Source organism: Gossypium hirsutum, chromosome A13 (genome assembly GCF_007990345.1).
Source record: "Gossypium hirsutum isolate 1008001.06 chromosome A13, Gossypium_hirsutum_v2.1, whole genome shotgun sequence".
In the NCBI taxonomy this organism is placed as follows: Eukaryota; Viridiplantae; Streptophyta; class Magnoliopsida; order Malvales; family Malvaceae; genus Gossypium; species Gossypium hirsutum.
Window position 1 is genome coordinate 18,211,629 of NC_053436.1, and position 16,782 is coordinate 18,228,410.

Genomic DNA, 16,782 nt, shown 5'->3' on the forward strand with positions numbered 1-16,782 from the left:
GGGTATTGTCTTCTCCATCAGTTTTCTAGAAAGTGTTTCCCAATTTTAATCTCCGTCGTAATCTTAGTTAATTAGATAATTAGTTTTAGTTTAATAACGTCCTTTAATTCTTAGGTTAGATAATAAAAAGATAGTAATTACTAGTACTTTTAGTCCTCGTGGATACGATATTCTCGGTCTCACCATAGCTATACTACTGTTCGATAGGTACGCTTGCCTTAGTCAAATTTTTAGTTTTACGACCATCAAGTTTTTGGCACCATTGCCGGGGACTAAGATATAAGGAACACTTAATTTTTATTACTTTAGCCTTTTTTATTTTTATTGCAATTTAATTTTGTTTTTATTTACTAAATTTTATTTTCTTTACTTCTGGTAGGTTTTTATAGTTTATGACTAGAAGAAACCCGTCAGGACCTTTGCTTTTTGACAGTGAGATCGAGAGCATAGATCACAGAAACTAAAGAGAAATATGGCGAAGCCTACAATACATGGAGGAAGAGCGAGAGGCTGATATCCATACCACAACCAAGGAGATGGCTTTTAATCAGAATAATACGTTACCTCATGTGGTTGCTACAAATCCAGTAGATCAGAACCTTTCTCCTCGTACTATGTATGATTATGCTAAAACTAATTTAACAGGAGCTGAATCGAGTATAGTTAGACCTCTTGTTGCTGCAAATAATTTTAAATTGAAACCTAATACGATTCAAATGATACAACAGTTTGTTCAGCTTGATGGTTTGCAGGACGAGGATCCAAACACTCATTTAGCAAATTTTCTGGAATTTTCTGACACCTTTAAGACTAATGGTGTTTCTGACGATGCCGTTATTTCTTTTTTCATTAAGGAATAAAGCTAAACAGTTGTTGAACTCGTTACCATGAGGGTCAATCACCACTTGGGAACAAATGACTCAAAAATTCTTACTTAAATATTTTCCTCTGGCTAAAACGGCTAAACTAAGGAATGATATCTCTTCTTTTGTGCAGATGGATTTAAAAACCTTTTATGATGCATGGGAGAGGTACAAAGATCTATTGAAAAGGTGCCCTCACCATGGGTTACCTCTATGGCTGCAGGTTCTGTAACACCTCAAACCCGGCCTGGAAGTTTGGCTCGAATCTGGCGTGTCACATTGAAGTGTTTTTTGAAAACCATGTTTCCATTAAAAACCCTTCTTAATAATTAAAAACTTATACCCTTTTTAAACCTTGCTAGAAAACCTCAACTGAATAACATTCTTAACAACTTTGTAAAAATCTTGGTAGTTGCGGAAGCTTAATTTAAAAACAATTGCAGATACGTGATGTTTTGAACAACAGTAGTTGTTTTGGAAAATCGTGTTCTAATACTAGAAATTATAAGAACAATAAATAAAATTCTAAATTTGAAATCCAAAAAATTACAACGGCTTTACTACAACCCACATAAATACATTTAAAAGTAATAATCAAAACTGTAACATAAACAGTGCGTGTGGCTTCTTCCAAGCCCCTCGCAGCTCCGATCTGTCTAAGGCTGAAAATTACCTGAAAGGTTAATAAACGGGGTGAGTTTACGAAAACTCAGTGTGAAATCCCCTACTATATAAAAGGTACAGTCAGTCATATAAAAGAATTAAAAGTCTGGCCCCAGCCCTACTTACAGTTTCAATATCAACTGGGCCTTAGCCCCTTATAATAGACAGTACCAGATAGGCTTTAGCCCATTACAGAATAAGAAACATTATCAGAACTAGAATCAAACCACAGAATCAAATTCAGAATGAAGCCCATAGGCCCATAACAGATACAGAACAGATATTTCATGTATACAGAAAACCCAACCCATGTCCAGCCGTGTACACCCCAGTACCAACCTTATACCATGTGGGGAGACAACTCGACCACCCATCCGCTCCATGCCACAGAATTTGCAGTATGGCTGCCAGAACTGATATTTTGACAGAGTCACCAGATACAGATATTGTGGCAGAGCCACCAGAATCAAATAATGTGGCAAAGCCACTAACAGAATACGTGGCACAAAGCCATTGATAACGGGTCTATAATCGGGACGAAGCCCATAATATTGATACGAAGCCCACAATAACGGCACACAGCCTTCGTAACATGATCGGCACTCAGCCATTGATAATGGGTCTATAATCAGCATGAAGCCTACAATAACGGCACACAGCCTTCGATAACATGATCGGCACTCAGCCATCGATCGGTCAATAGATATTGTGACAAAGTCATCAAATACAGATATTGTGGCAGAGCCACCAGAACAGATATTTGTGGCATAGCCACCAGAACGCTTCCTCCATCAATATAACCCATATCCCATGCAACAGATATACATGTCATGGCAAACAACATACAGAATCAGAATATTATGCCCATATTTGAATCAAACAATCACAGTCAAGCCATTCATATCACCAACAAATATTCACAATCAAATCCGTCAACCACACAGTCCAAGTTAGCCACTTGCCCACAAGGGCAAAATAGTCATTTAACACCCTAGGGGTAAAATGGTAATTTTAACCTACGAGGGTATCTAGGTAATTCTACCCTACAGGGGTATTTCAATAATTCTACCCTACAGGGGTATTTCGGTAATTCTACCCTATAGGGGTATTTCAGTAATTCTACCCTATAGGGGTATTTCGGTAATTCTACCCTATAAGGGTATTTCTGTAATTCTACCCTATAGTGGTATTTCGGTAATTCTACCCTACAGGGGTATTTTAGTAATTCTACCCTATAGGGGTATTTCGGTAATTCTACCCTACAGGGGTATTTCAGTAATTTTACCCTATAGGGGTATTTCAGTAATTCTACCCTATAGGGGTATTTCGATAACTCTACCCTACAGGGGTATTTCAGTAATTCTACCCTACAGGGGTATTTCGGTAATTTTATCCTACAAGGGTATTTCAGTAATTCTACCCTACAGGGGTATTTCGGTAATTATATCCTATAAGGGTATTTCAGTAATTCTACCCTACAGGGGTATTTCGGTATTTCTACCCTACAGGGGTATTTCGGTATTTCTACCCTACAGGGGTATTTTAGTAATTCTACCCTATAGGGGTATTTTGGTAATTCTACCCTACAAGGGTATTCAGTAATTCTACCGTATAGGGGTATTTCGGTATTTCTACCCTACAAGGGTATTTCGATAATTCTACCCTACAGGGGTATTTCAGTAATTCTACCCTACAGGGGTATTTTAGTAATTTTACAAATCGAGGGTATTTCAGTAATTTTACAATCGACAGTGCTTCGGTAATTTTATAAACCAGGGGTACTTTGGTAATTTTACAAGTCGAGGGTATTTCAGTAATTTTGTAAACTAAAGTATTCTAAATAGGGATAACAATACGAATAGGCCTAAAGCCCATTCCCAGCCCAAATGGGCCCACACGCTCGTGTGGCCCTTTTAGCCCAAATCTAGCCACAGATATGAGATTCACCAAGTCTAGTCCAATATTTACTACACAATCAAACAACTTATCCAATTGGGCCCATATGACCCCTTTCAGCCCATCGCGGCCCAAAGTAGCCGTCCTACAGCTAGAGTAGTGAGAAATACACACCTGATAGGAGACTGGAGTTAATCCTCACTCCGAGCACTCTTAGCCGACGCCCAACCCAAACGAGCACGCCATAAAGCGAAAGGGATCAGCCAAGAAAGGTACCCTTACTCTCCTCATGGTTCTCTCTATTTAAAGCCAGCTTCGTATCCACTCTTATGTTAGCTTCCCGATGTGGGATCCCTCCATCATCAGAGTTTAAATTCAACACCAACTCTTGCCTCCTCCTGTTAGCAAAATAAATGCTCTTTGATTGCCATGAGTTTCGAACCCTGGACCTCGTTGCCAACTCTATGACGCCATCTTCCTGCCTCTTATGTGGCGCTACTTTGCCACTAGACCACAAGGCTTTTTTTGTGGCACAATTTCTCCAACAATATTCTTAAGGCCTACCTACTACACCCAGGGTTTGATTTACCTTAAACCAAAATTTTTGCCAGAGTCCAAGTTTGAACCCAGGACTTCTCCAACACTTCTCAGCACACTTAACCACTAAAACAAGCCTTCATTAACAAAATTTACATGCACAACAAAATATTATAAGTTGCCTTCAACCGCTCCCATGCTCAAGGCCCAAAACTTCTAGGCCCAAATTTAGGGTGTTACAGGTTCAGACTTTTTACAACAGTGTGAATCCCTCAACAAGGCAACTTATCGACGCAGTTACCAGTGGTACTTTAAACAACAAAAAACCTGAAGAGGCTTATGAATTTATTGAAGAGATGTCACTGAATAACTATCAGTGGGCAAGTCATAAGAACGAAGCTGACAAAAGCAGCTGGTGTTTTCAACCTCGACGCGGTCACTATGCTATCTAACCAGGTAGAACTTTTAAATAAAAAGATTGATGGTTTGTATGGTTCTACTCAGGTACATCCAGTGATAAGGTGTGATTCAAATGGAGGAAGAGTACACAACACAGATTATCCATCCTTTAACCCTAGCACCGAGGAGGAACAAATCCACTATATGGGTAACAATTCTAGACCTCAAAACCCGTATAGTAACATTTATAATGCAGGTTGGAGGAAACATCCCAATTTCTCGTGGGGTGGTCAGGGAAATCAAAGGCCACAACATCCTCTAAGTTTTCGACAACCACCATACCAACAAGATAAGAAACCGAACCTTGAAGATAAGCTTACAAAATTCATCTCGGTGTCAGAAACTCATTTTCAGAATACCGAAATAGCAGTTAAAAATCAACAAGCGTCGATGCAAGGGCTCGAAACTCAAATAAGACAGCTTGCTAAGTTGATCTCTAAATGACCACAAGGTGACCTACCAAGTAACACTGAAACTAACCCAAGGGAGCAACTTCATGCCATTACTGTGCACAATGATAAAGGGTTAGTTGAAGCTGAACCGAAATTGAGGCAAGACAATGTGAAAGATAAAGGTAAGATTGATATAAGCAATGATAAATAGAAACTAGTAATCAATGACTATAAACCTCGTGTGCCATACCCCAATGAGACAAGGAACGACCACACAGACGAAAAGTTCGGTAAATTGCTTAAATTGTTAAAAAAATTACATATTAACTTACCATTTATTGAAAATCTTTCACAGATGCCAAACACAGTGAAATTTTTAAAGGAGCTTTTGGCTAATAAACGAAAGTTAGATAATGCGTCGCATGTGGAATTAAACACAGTTTGCTCAGCCATTCTACATAATAAGATACCGAACAAGTTGAAAGATCCAAGGAATTTTACGATTCCTTGCTTAATTGGAAGTTTAAATATTAATAATAAGTTGGTTGATCTAGGGGCGAGCATTAATGTCATGCCCTATAAAATGTTTAAACTACTAGGTCTTGGGAAACCAAAACAAACTAGGATGAGCATTCAACTGACAGATAAAACAATTAGATTTCCTAGGGGTATCATTGAAAATGTGCTAGTTAAAAATTGATAAATTTATATTCCCAATTGATTTTGTTGTTCTAGACATGAAAGAGGATAATGACGTACCTTTGATTTTAGGACAGCCTTTTTTAGCAACTGCTAGGACTATCATTGATGTTGGCACAGGAGAACTAATACTTCGTGTAGGAGATGACACGATTACTCTCCAAGCTCGTGATTCGACTAAGTTATCTAGTAAGCAAGATGGCTATACAAGTTCTGTTGATATGAATAACATTTTGGCTCAAACTTCTTTTTAGGAAACCCCTAGGAAGAACGTGATGGAGCCACATTCTAGTACATGTGACAAAAACAGAACGATTCACGAAAAACGAAGACTACAAATTAATGAACTAGATGAATGGCGGACACATGTTAAGGAGAAACCAAAAGTACGAAAGGAGTCAAAGCAACGCCATGATGAGTATAGGGTGAAACAAAGAAATTTAAGGTCGGGGATAAGGTATTGTTAGATGAAAAGGACCCTCAAATTGCAAATTCAGAGCATAATACAAACGAAGCGATTTCCTTCACGGTATTGAATACTTTACCACATGGTACAGTCGAGGTAACACATACTGAATTCGGAACTTTCAAGGTAAATAATACTCAACTCAGAACCTATTTTAATAAAATTGATAGCAGAGGTGAGGAGTTTCAACTCCTCAGTCCACTGTGACCACACGAAATTGAAGTCGAGCTTAGACTCTAAATAAGCACTTCTCGGGAGGCAACCCGAGCACTAACACTACTAACTAGTTCTTTTAGCCATTTTTTGTGTTTTTTTTATGCAGGAATAGTGACCCACACTATCTGGACACACGGGCGTGTCCTTGGCCGTGTGGAAACAAGGCTAACAATCTCCAAGTATCGAGTCACACGGTCATAAATTTGATCCACACGGTCGTGTGAAGCACACGGCATGGACACACGAGCGTATCCTAGGCTATGTGAAAACTGGAGAAAATTTTTTAAATTAGTCAGAGAGGTACACAAGCAAGGCACATGGCCGTGTGTTCAGACACACGGGAATGTGGGATACCACACGGGCGTGGAAGAAGCGAACAACGAAGAACACAGCCATACGACACGACTGTTTGAACCACACGGCCTAGACACATGGGCGTGTCCCTAGGCCATGTGACGATTGGGCATTCAATTTTTGCGACAAACATAGGCTAAACTCGAGCCACACGGCCGTGTGGCCCAAAACGGGCCTCACACGACCGTGTCCCCTTTTTAACCCCCAAACCCTAATATTTCCTTCACTTTTTTCTTCTTCCTCAAAGCTTCCCCTTAGCCACCGCAGCCCTCAAACAACCCCACCCTGGCGCCCCCAAACGTCGACCCACCAGCAGCCGCCTCCCCTGCCGGCCGACCCCCTTCCCCCTTCCCTTTCCTTTCTCTTTCTTTCTTCCCCATCCTTTCTTCTTTTCCCTTCCCTTTCTTTTCCCCTTTCATCTTCTTCCTCTACCCCTAAACTTCCACCTCCATCACACGCACACCATCTCTGTCCACTGTCGTCCGCACCTCTGACCATTGACCATGGTTTCCTGTTTTACCTTTACCTCTATTTTATCTCATTTTACTTATTTACTCCTCTATTTCTTTATTTTTTTGTTATTTCTTAATTGTTATTTCATTTTGAGTTTAGTATATTTTTCGTTAATTATTTAGTTTTTGATAGTCTTCATTATTATTACTATTACTATTTAGGATTATTATGATTTTCACTTTTATTATTACTACTTTGTTTTAGTTTTCTGGCTTTTTCAAGTTTTTCTTTAGCCTATTTTATTATTATTAGTACTTATATTCTCCTATATTTGCATCCATCTGTTTAGTTAGGTGTTGTCTTATTCCTTACTGTTATTGCTATGTCCCTATTATTCTAGTTTTTACTTTCATTAGTGTTAGGGTTTACACATTTTATAACTACAGTTTTATTTTTACTTAGATTCTATTTTTTCCTTTGTCTTGTTTACTTTCATTAGTGTTGGGGTATACACATTTTAGAACTATAGTTTTATTTTTACTTAGATTCTATTTTTTCCTTTGTCTTGTGGTTAAATACTTGGTGCTATTTGACTTATGTTATTTTCAAGAACACCATGATAAACACACGAGGCAAGAAGATTGCCATCCTCGCTTCGAAAAACTGAAAGGGTCCTGGCGCAACCTCCTCGAGCGCCTCGACTTAAGCTTGTCAACCGCTGCTTCAATTCTCCTCCAGCCCACAGAACAACTTGTTTCAGCTTTTGCGCATGTGACCACTAGGTGTGGGCTGTTGTATTGATTGGGCCGCTTTGGAGCAGGTTCACCTTGCTCACCTTGTTCGATTCCATCTCGATACTGCCTTATGGGATCGGTTCTTTTCAATTATCGAGCCCATCTATTCGGAGCTAACCTTGGAGTTTTGCACTACGTTCCATCTACAGCATGTGATGAATAGACATGACGAGGTTGGTACTATCATTTTAAACTTGGTGGACTTGTAAGGCACATGAGTGTACCAGAGTTTGGAGCTACTTTAGGCCTTTACGAGGAGGAGTTCATGACTTCCGAGAATTTTTTACAACTTCACCGTCACATACACTACTCGCCCTCTTACTGTTGGACCAACCTTACGGAAAGTACTATTCCTTATAATGCAAGTCGCTCAAAGGTGACTTCTCTTCCTCTAGCACTACGCTACATCCATGCTATTTTGGCTCATACCTTGACTGGGAGGAGAAAGATCACCGGTATCGTTAGCACCACCGATGCTTACTTCTTATGGAGCATGGCGACTAGTCTTGTATTTGACTTGGCATATTTTATCGCCCTCGCTTTTCGCCACCAGACAGATCACCATAAGAGGGGCCCTATTTGCCTTGGTCCCTACGTGACTCACCTCGCTCGCCACTTCGGCCTCTTCGACACTCCAGAGATGTCATCGACACTCACACTAGTAGGCCAGATATCTCCTCAAGGAATATCTAGCATGATTCACATGAGGATGATAGAGCGAAGCCGTGGATTTGACCCTCCTCAGACAGACTCGGTCAGTCTGATGATCAGGAAGAGCCAGAGAACATTACTAATAATGTCCCTCCCCTTCATGAGGACCCACCTCCACCATCATCACAGAGTCACCACCCCACTGCTGCCACTTTGATAGATATATCCGAACGACTCACTCGATTTGAGCAGCAGTGTTTAGAGCAGTTCGACAGCATCGACGCCACTCTTCGACAGATTTGCCACCACCTCCACATCTCTCCTTCAGCACCATCGACCCACGAGGCATCTAATGATGAGGACCTTTGAGTCTCTTTATTTATTTATTATTATTATTTTCATTTAAATTTTATTTTGACTTTTATCTATTTTTTAAAACTTATGTTTTATATTTTGAACTATATTTATCTTTATGGTTTTTCTTGAGTAACCCCTTGATCCTCTTCCACAGTTGTGTTTATTTTCTTACTAGTAACTCAGACTCATGCCTTTCATTAGCCTTCTCTGCAACTCTCGCTTTCGCTATTCCAAGAATTTCATCCAAAATTCAGGACAGTTTCGCTTCTCTCCCTCTCTTTTGATATTATGCTTATATTGTTATTATCTATCTTTGTACATTGAGGGCAATGACATTTTATGTGTGGGGAGGTTATTTATGTGATTATTAGAAAATTCCTGAATTTTTATCTTGTTCTCAAATAATCTTCTCATATCACTATTAGAATGAATTTTGATTGATTTATGATTTATATTGATGTGTTTTGAATTAAATCATAGGTAATTGTGCATTGATTGTTTAAACTTTAAGACATTAGAGGATCAAGCATGATAAGTTGACTTTTGAGAATTAAAATTGCTAGGTTATTTCCCTGAATTGAGGTATTATCTTGAAGTTTTGAATTTACAAGATTGATATCAAATACCCATAACTTTCGTGAGACTTTGAGCCTTTTAGAGCATATATTCTTCTTGCTCACTTATTTTATTGGTTATGAGTGTGTCAACATTGATTTGCTATTATAGAACTTGCATCGATTATACATGTCAAGACCACATCTTTGACTTGATATACTAAGATGATAGAGGCACTTATGTTTTAACCCACTTACTCCATCAAAAGCCTACCCACATAATTGATCCCTAATGAACCCCTTTGAGCCTTAACCATTATTTCTTGATGTTCCCTTAATATTAACCCACAATTTAACCCTTTTTGATTCCTTAAGATTTCTCCCTTTTCATTGACTCCTTTTTATCGAGATTTGATTTGACTAGTTACCTAACTATGTTCGTTCATTCTAGTTGTTGAATTATTTCTTATTATGTATTACCCATTATTTCACTTGTTCTTTTTCTTAAAAAAAGTATATTTATATTCATTCAAATACATATTGTTCTAAAGAGATTGGATAAGTTAAAGTCATTATATTGAGAGAAAAGCTCATTTCATTAGTTTTGGTTAGTGTTAATTCTGGCACTTGTTTGCAATTCAGTAATTAGCTTTGTTTTTCTAAGTTTGGTAATTTATTAAATTAATCTTGATCTAACCTTATTTTTCAGCCTTCATCCACACCTTTAACCCAAGCCCCATTACAAACTTATTAAAGACCTTTTGATTTGTGTATCATCTCATTTATAGTGGTGGAGATTTGATTTTCATGCAAGTCTATGGTAATAACTTTTCATGTTTGACTATTGAGTGCTTAATTATTGAACCTTAAACACTTTGAGTGATTTGAGTGAATCATTAGTGAAGATGTCAATCTTGTCAATTTGGAATTAAAGGTGATTACTTAGATAAAGGGGGATAACTATGATTTTATGATTGAAATGCTCAATTTGGATTGTTTGAAACTTTAATGTTATTTTAGTTAAGCTCTTAACGTATGATTACTTGTGGATTATTTCGAACACTATTGATGAGAATTGTAAGTGGAGAAGAAATTATTTTAATTGTGAGTTAAGGAGTTTGATTGAGTACAAGCAAATGCTTAAGTGTGGGGATATTTGATAAACCATAATATATACATATTTTTACCCCATGCTTGGCATATTTATGGATGATTTTTCCTTGGTTTCATTGAATTTGATGCTTCTATTCCTTTAAATTCATGTTTTATACTTAGGCGAGCATTGGAAGGCGAAAAGAGCAAGAAACGGGACAAAAAAAGACAAATTGGGCCTAATTCAGTGTTTTACATGGCCTAGGCACTTTCACATGGATGATCTACACGCCCGTGTGTGACACACGGATAGACCACACGCCCATGTGTCATGGCTGTGTCGACTAAAAACCAACTCAGAATTGCACACGGCTTGTGCACCTTCACACGGGCGTGGCACACGATCGTGTCCCTATTAAACCCAAGTCTAATTCTATTCGGAAAAGGCAAATTTTGGGCTATTTTGGGCATTCCAAAGTCTATATAAACACCCTAGAAGAGGATTAAGAGGGACACAGAGAATAGAAGGCAGAAAATACTTAAGAACAGCCATTGGGATCAGCTCAGAATGAGGATCTACATCAAGGCTGAAGTTTTTCATCCAATTTTTTAGAAGTTCTTTGGGTTTTTTATGTTTTATTGTTTTCCAATTTTTGAGATGTTTTCCATTATTATGAACTAAACTCCCTAAAAACCTAGGGGAGATGAAACCTAAGACGAATCTTATTACTATTTGAATTATATGATGAATACTTGTTCTTATTCTTAATTATGATTTAATCCTTACTTTAATAATCCAGGATATTAATTCAGGTTTTTGATGTGCTTATTCAGTGGAGGAAAAGTCCCTGTTTAAGAGTAGATCATTCATAATTAAGCAGAGTTGCATACAATTCTCTTATATGAACTATGTTTCAATATTTAAGCATTTCAATTCCTTTTGCCTATACAAAAATTTTGAACCAAGCTATCAAATATCAAAACCAATTTGAACATATTTCATAATTACAAAATTCAAACCATATGGCCATCATTTCCATAACATTCGATTACCCAAGTCATAATCAAACATATTTCATTTCATATGCTGAGCATATATCAAAACATCCATTTGTATACATCTATTTCATAACAAGTTAATGATCATACCATTTTATAAACCTAAGTACAAACGCATACTAAGCCGTTTCAACCCATATCATTAGCTAAATAGCAAACATAACATTTAATAAACATTATACATGCGCTTGTTAAATCAATTTGGCCATATCTCACAGCTTAATATTCATTTGCACATAAAACATTAGGTAACTTTATAACATAACCAACTATACTTTTAACATTATCATATCATGCACATAACACCCAAAAGCCAAAAGCCAATTCTAAATACAATTACAAATCATAGCATTTTAAACATTATCACCTTATATGTATTATACCAAATCAAATTTAACCCTTTTTGGACACAAATGTTAAGTCATACCATACCTAATTCGCAAGCTAAATAACATATTTTACCATGTTATATTCATATCATAGTCAAACATCAACATTAAGTCCCTTTCTTAGGTCAATGAGACCATAAACATGCATTAGGAAGAGGTCGGGACTAAATCGAACACTTACAAAATTTTTTTGAAAATTAACAATTTCTCTTTAAGTTACAAAGGTCACGCGCCCGTGTAAACAGGCCATGTCCCTTACACAGCATTTGACATGCCCGTGTGTCTAGGCCGTGGCAAAACAGGGCATACATACTACTTATCCACACGGCCACAAGACACTTCCGTGTGTCTAGCCCGTGGTCGAAACTGACTTGGCCACACTGCCTGGCACACATCCATGTGTGTGCGACCATGTGGTCTGCCTAGGCTCATTTCGAAATGGCCCTCAAGCAACACGGCAGAGACACACACCCGTTTCCCTGCCTGTATGGGCAAAAATAGGCCATTTACAAGACCAATATGCCACCCATTTGGGTCATCCCTACAATTCCAAAATCAAGCATCATATACCACTTTTTCAACCAATTTCAATCTCAAAACATACACCATTCAAGTCATGTAATCATCAATCTGTTTCATGCTTAATATCTATACTAAAACATACCAAAATCATACGCCAAATTCATTCAATCATACATTACCAACAACCCAATTTCTTATCCATCTTCTTGCCAAACTTATACCAAATTTAACAATTAAGCACATACCAAATTGACCATTTCATTTAATCATTCATATGCATCAAATCATACCATTTTCTCATCACATAAACCATAACAAAACCAAACCATATTCACATCCATTATCAAGCCATATCACTTGGCAAAACATATATTTACATCTTAAAACGTACTCACATACTTATAGCCTATACATGCCACATAATGAAATTTGAAAGCATTTATTTACCGAAGTGAAAACTGGATAGTGTGATGAGATATCCTACGACTTCCAACCTCAGCAAGTCTTCGAAACTCTATAAACATAGGAAAAACACACATAGTAAGCATTATAAGCTTAGTAAGCCATAGGCAAATAAATCAACTCAATGATATATATAATTCAATTTAACTAGGCTAAATTTAACAAAAATTAACCACATATACCTTCATCATACTCATAAATTCATATGATTACATTAAGTAACCTCACTTACCTCATTTCTCAGTGAACATATAAATCTCATACATACTTGATTCATCTAGCTCATTTTTTCATACTCACTTGCACAAAAGCACATCCCAATCTCATAAATTACATCTATTTTACTTACTCATAATTCATTTTCATACAGTCATTATTCATTGTCATGTATTTCACATATAGTCAATTAAAACATACTCACTTTTCAATTCTGAATTACATAAACAGATCACACGTACTTGAATTGGATACATTTTTTACATAATCATTCATTTCTCGATATTGCCTTTCAAACCATTTGGAATCAATAAGGATACTCGGATAACTCGAAAAGCTCGTACAATGCCAACGTCCCAGATGTGGTCTTACATGTAATCAAATATGGATGCCACTATCCCTACAGGGTCTTACACGAACTCATATACAATGCCAATGTCCTAGACATAATCTTACACGTAAATCAAAAATCGATGCCAACGTCCTAGACATGGTCTTACATGAAATCACATATCAGAATCCTATGTCATGACATATGTATCCTAACTATTCCTAAGGTTCGTATGGGACTTTCGGACATCGTAAATTGATCGATTCAAGCTCGTAACTATTACTCCCATGCTTAATTCAATTCGGCATATGCATATACACAAGTAATAATTCAATTTGGCACTATTAAAATATATACAATTGAATTTACCGACACTTATTTACTTATGAACTTACCTTGTACAGACACGAACAGACCGGAACGATTATTCGATAATTTTCTACTTTTCCCGATCCAAATCCAATTTCCTCATTTCTTAATCTTAATTTGATCTCCAAGGTGACAAACCTTAAACAAAGAAAATAGCTTCTTATTCTTTCTTACATTCGGCCAACAAGATGATAAACATGCATATTTACTTTATGTTTTATTTAATTAGATATTAATGCATCATTTACCTTTTTAACCTTTATAAATTAATATGAAAATTTCATAATGGTTGTCCTTTACAGTCCATATCATTATTCAATGGCCAAATTTAACTTTAAGTACTTCAAAATTAAGAAACCATAGCAAATAAGCACCTTAACTTATAGCATGCTAATTTTGCATTTAACGCGATTAAGTCCTTTTATCAAATCGGACACTCAAACGATAAAATTTTCATACGAGAATTTCACACATATCAATTCACATACTTTAAGCATGGAATATAATATCAAAATATTTTTTTGACTCAGATTCATTGCCCCAAAACCACTATTCTGACTAGGGTCTAAACCGAGCTATCCCTGAAAATCTTACCAAAAAGTAGATTAAGGAATTGCTTCCAAACAATACATTTCAAATTCACACATAACTTCGGATTCCAATCTCTTTAATCTCACAATTGAAATTTTGATCTGTCTTCCACTATACTGTATCGAATTACTTTCATTTTCTGCTTAATTTCTCTGATGATATTAATCTCGTGAATCATTTTCTCATAAAGTTCGGTCCAGAAACAACGAAGTTCGAAAACTACAACCATACAATACCTCATACAATGTCGTTTTTATAATCACATGATAGCTTATCAAATAGCAATAATCTTTCTTAGTTGGTTTCAAACTCTAAAACATAGGGACAAATAAATATTTTGAGAATTTTCAAAACAACCTCTTACTCACAGCTTACTGTAGTTTCTCCCAGAATTACCATATAAATTTTTAGATTTTAATCTGAAACAATGATGACTGGCACTATGTGCAAACTGACAGTCTCTGAAACAATAACTCAGCTGATTTAACAAAAGAGAAATCTATGCGTACAGAAAGACTTATTCAGATAGTTAACAATAATTTAGATAACATCTATCCTTTTTCAGTGATAAGAGATAATCTCGATGCAAAATTCATCAAAATTCTATTTCCTTATTACTCAGATATAAAAACATGCTGAAATAGTCCTGAAGACGCTTAATAATTAACTTTAACTTGTTTATATCTCAGACATTTAACACGAGGAAAGAAGTATTACGTTTTATACCCATTTATTGATACCACTTTCTCAAATTATCATGCATCTTGTTACTCCTATATGAACAGCCTAACTGACACTGTGAGCCTCTTACAATAATGGTTATACAATCTTAGATTTTCTTGGTTTACACACTCTATTTCAAAGCAACAAGCAATCATCAATTTCACATCTAAAATTCTGAATCAGAAATCAATTTATGCTGAACCCTTTTTTAACTTATAATTTGATAACACATTTCTAAGTTTCACGAATTCACTTAATAAGCATCAATTTAACTTCTAATCCAGCTAACATATAATCATCCACTGATAAGATCAATCACGTATTCATCGCTCGTAAAGCACACAAAAGTTTCTTATTCAGATCATTCGAAACTATAATAATTTCTCCCAGATAATAATATTTACTTACAGACTCAAAATTTTTTCGACGATTCGAACTAGCTCAGTTGTGCCAAGTTCGAATCTAGCTCTACAACGTCAAACATTTTAAACTTTTGTAATCATCAAATATGTTACATAACTCTTTTCATGTAGCTTTAACCGTATGGAATTACATGATATCTCTATACACTCTATTATTAAAACACACTTCAAATCGTTCATTGACACATGATTAAAGATCATAATTTTTTTTCATCAAATTAGACTGAACCAGTATTGATGTTTCGGTTGACAATATCTCCGTGCAAAAGGAAAACTTCAACAATCGAACTAACTTTAATTTACCACAACATTTTCTAGATAGAATTGTTCCGATAGATATAATTCTGTATCAAGTCTTCAAGAATACGAATTCTTCCTCCAAACTATCCCTCAATTCACACATGTGCATTCAAAGTTTATTTTCAATCCAGTGGATAGATTCAAACGCACCTAATTAACTATTCAATCAAATAATTTAGATTAGACTAAACTACTGAGTCGGTCTTTTCGAAGAAATATTTTCCTCTCGTTAAAAGGATAACCTAGACATATCATTATACAAATGCCACAATCATCCAATAAAGATCATAATGTCATAATAAGACGACGTCTTACACATAACAATAGATAATAACCCAGCTGTTAATAAAGTATTTGAACCCAAAAGAAAATCAAATATGATTTGAACATCAACCAATGTAGAAGCACAACTTTTTATAACTCTGATAACGGTACTGCAGTACTTCCCAAATTTTAGAATAGAAATTATGATTATAGCAGATATAGCCATTTCTGTCAAATAAATATCTCTTATAGATAATCATATAGAATCATAAGAAAACCAGAATAGTGAAATTTTCAACACCTGTAGCTACACAGAATATCAGAAAATTACAACCCATATAGAATGATATCAACTCCAATGATATCCCAGAAAATGTCCAGAAAGAATAATATCACTCATAAATACTAGAATCCACAGTAACAGAAGCGATATAATCTTCACATATTTTTGATAGAACAATAGCCAGCAGAAACAGAGTATTAGCATCATACAGATTTCACTGTCGACTTTCATGTCGACACAATGGAATAAATACTAGAGAAAGACATAGCAATGTTGAACATAACTCAAACAGACCAACGATACTTTCATCTATTAGCATGTTTAGCTAATGTTTTCATACGATAAGAATTCCTTCTGAAACTAAACAGTCACATATACTTCTGCGGATAAATGTACACATAGATT

The 16,782-nt window shown here is 36.2% G+C and overlaps 1 non-coding gene across 1 annotated transcript; it reads right to left on the reverse strand.

Moving 5' to 3' along the window:
- Positions 1 to 963: 963 nt before the first annotated feature.
- On the reverse strand, positions 964 to 1,070 carry LOC121213098 (small nucleolar RNA R71). The gene has a single exon (XR_005908466.1). It is a non-coding gene; the product is annotated as a small nucleolar RNA R71 (small nucleolar RNA).
- Between the last annotated feature and the right edge of the window lie 15,712 nt (positions 1,071 to 16,782).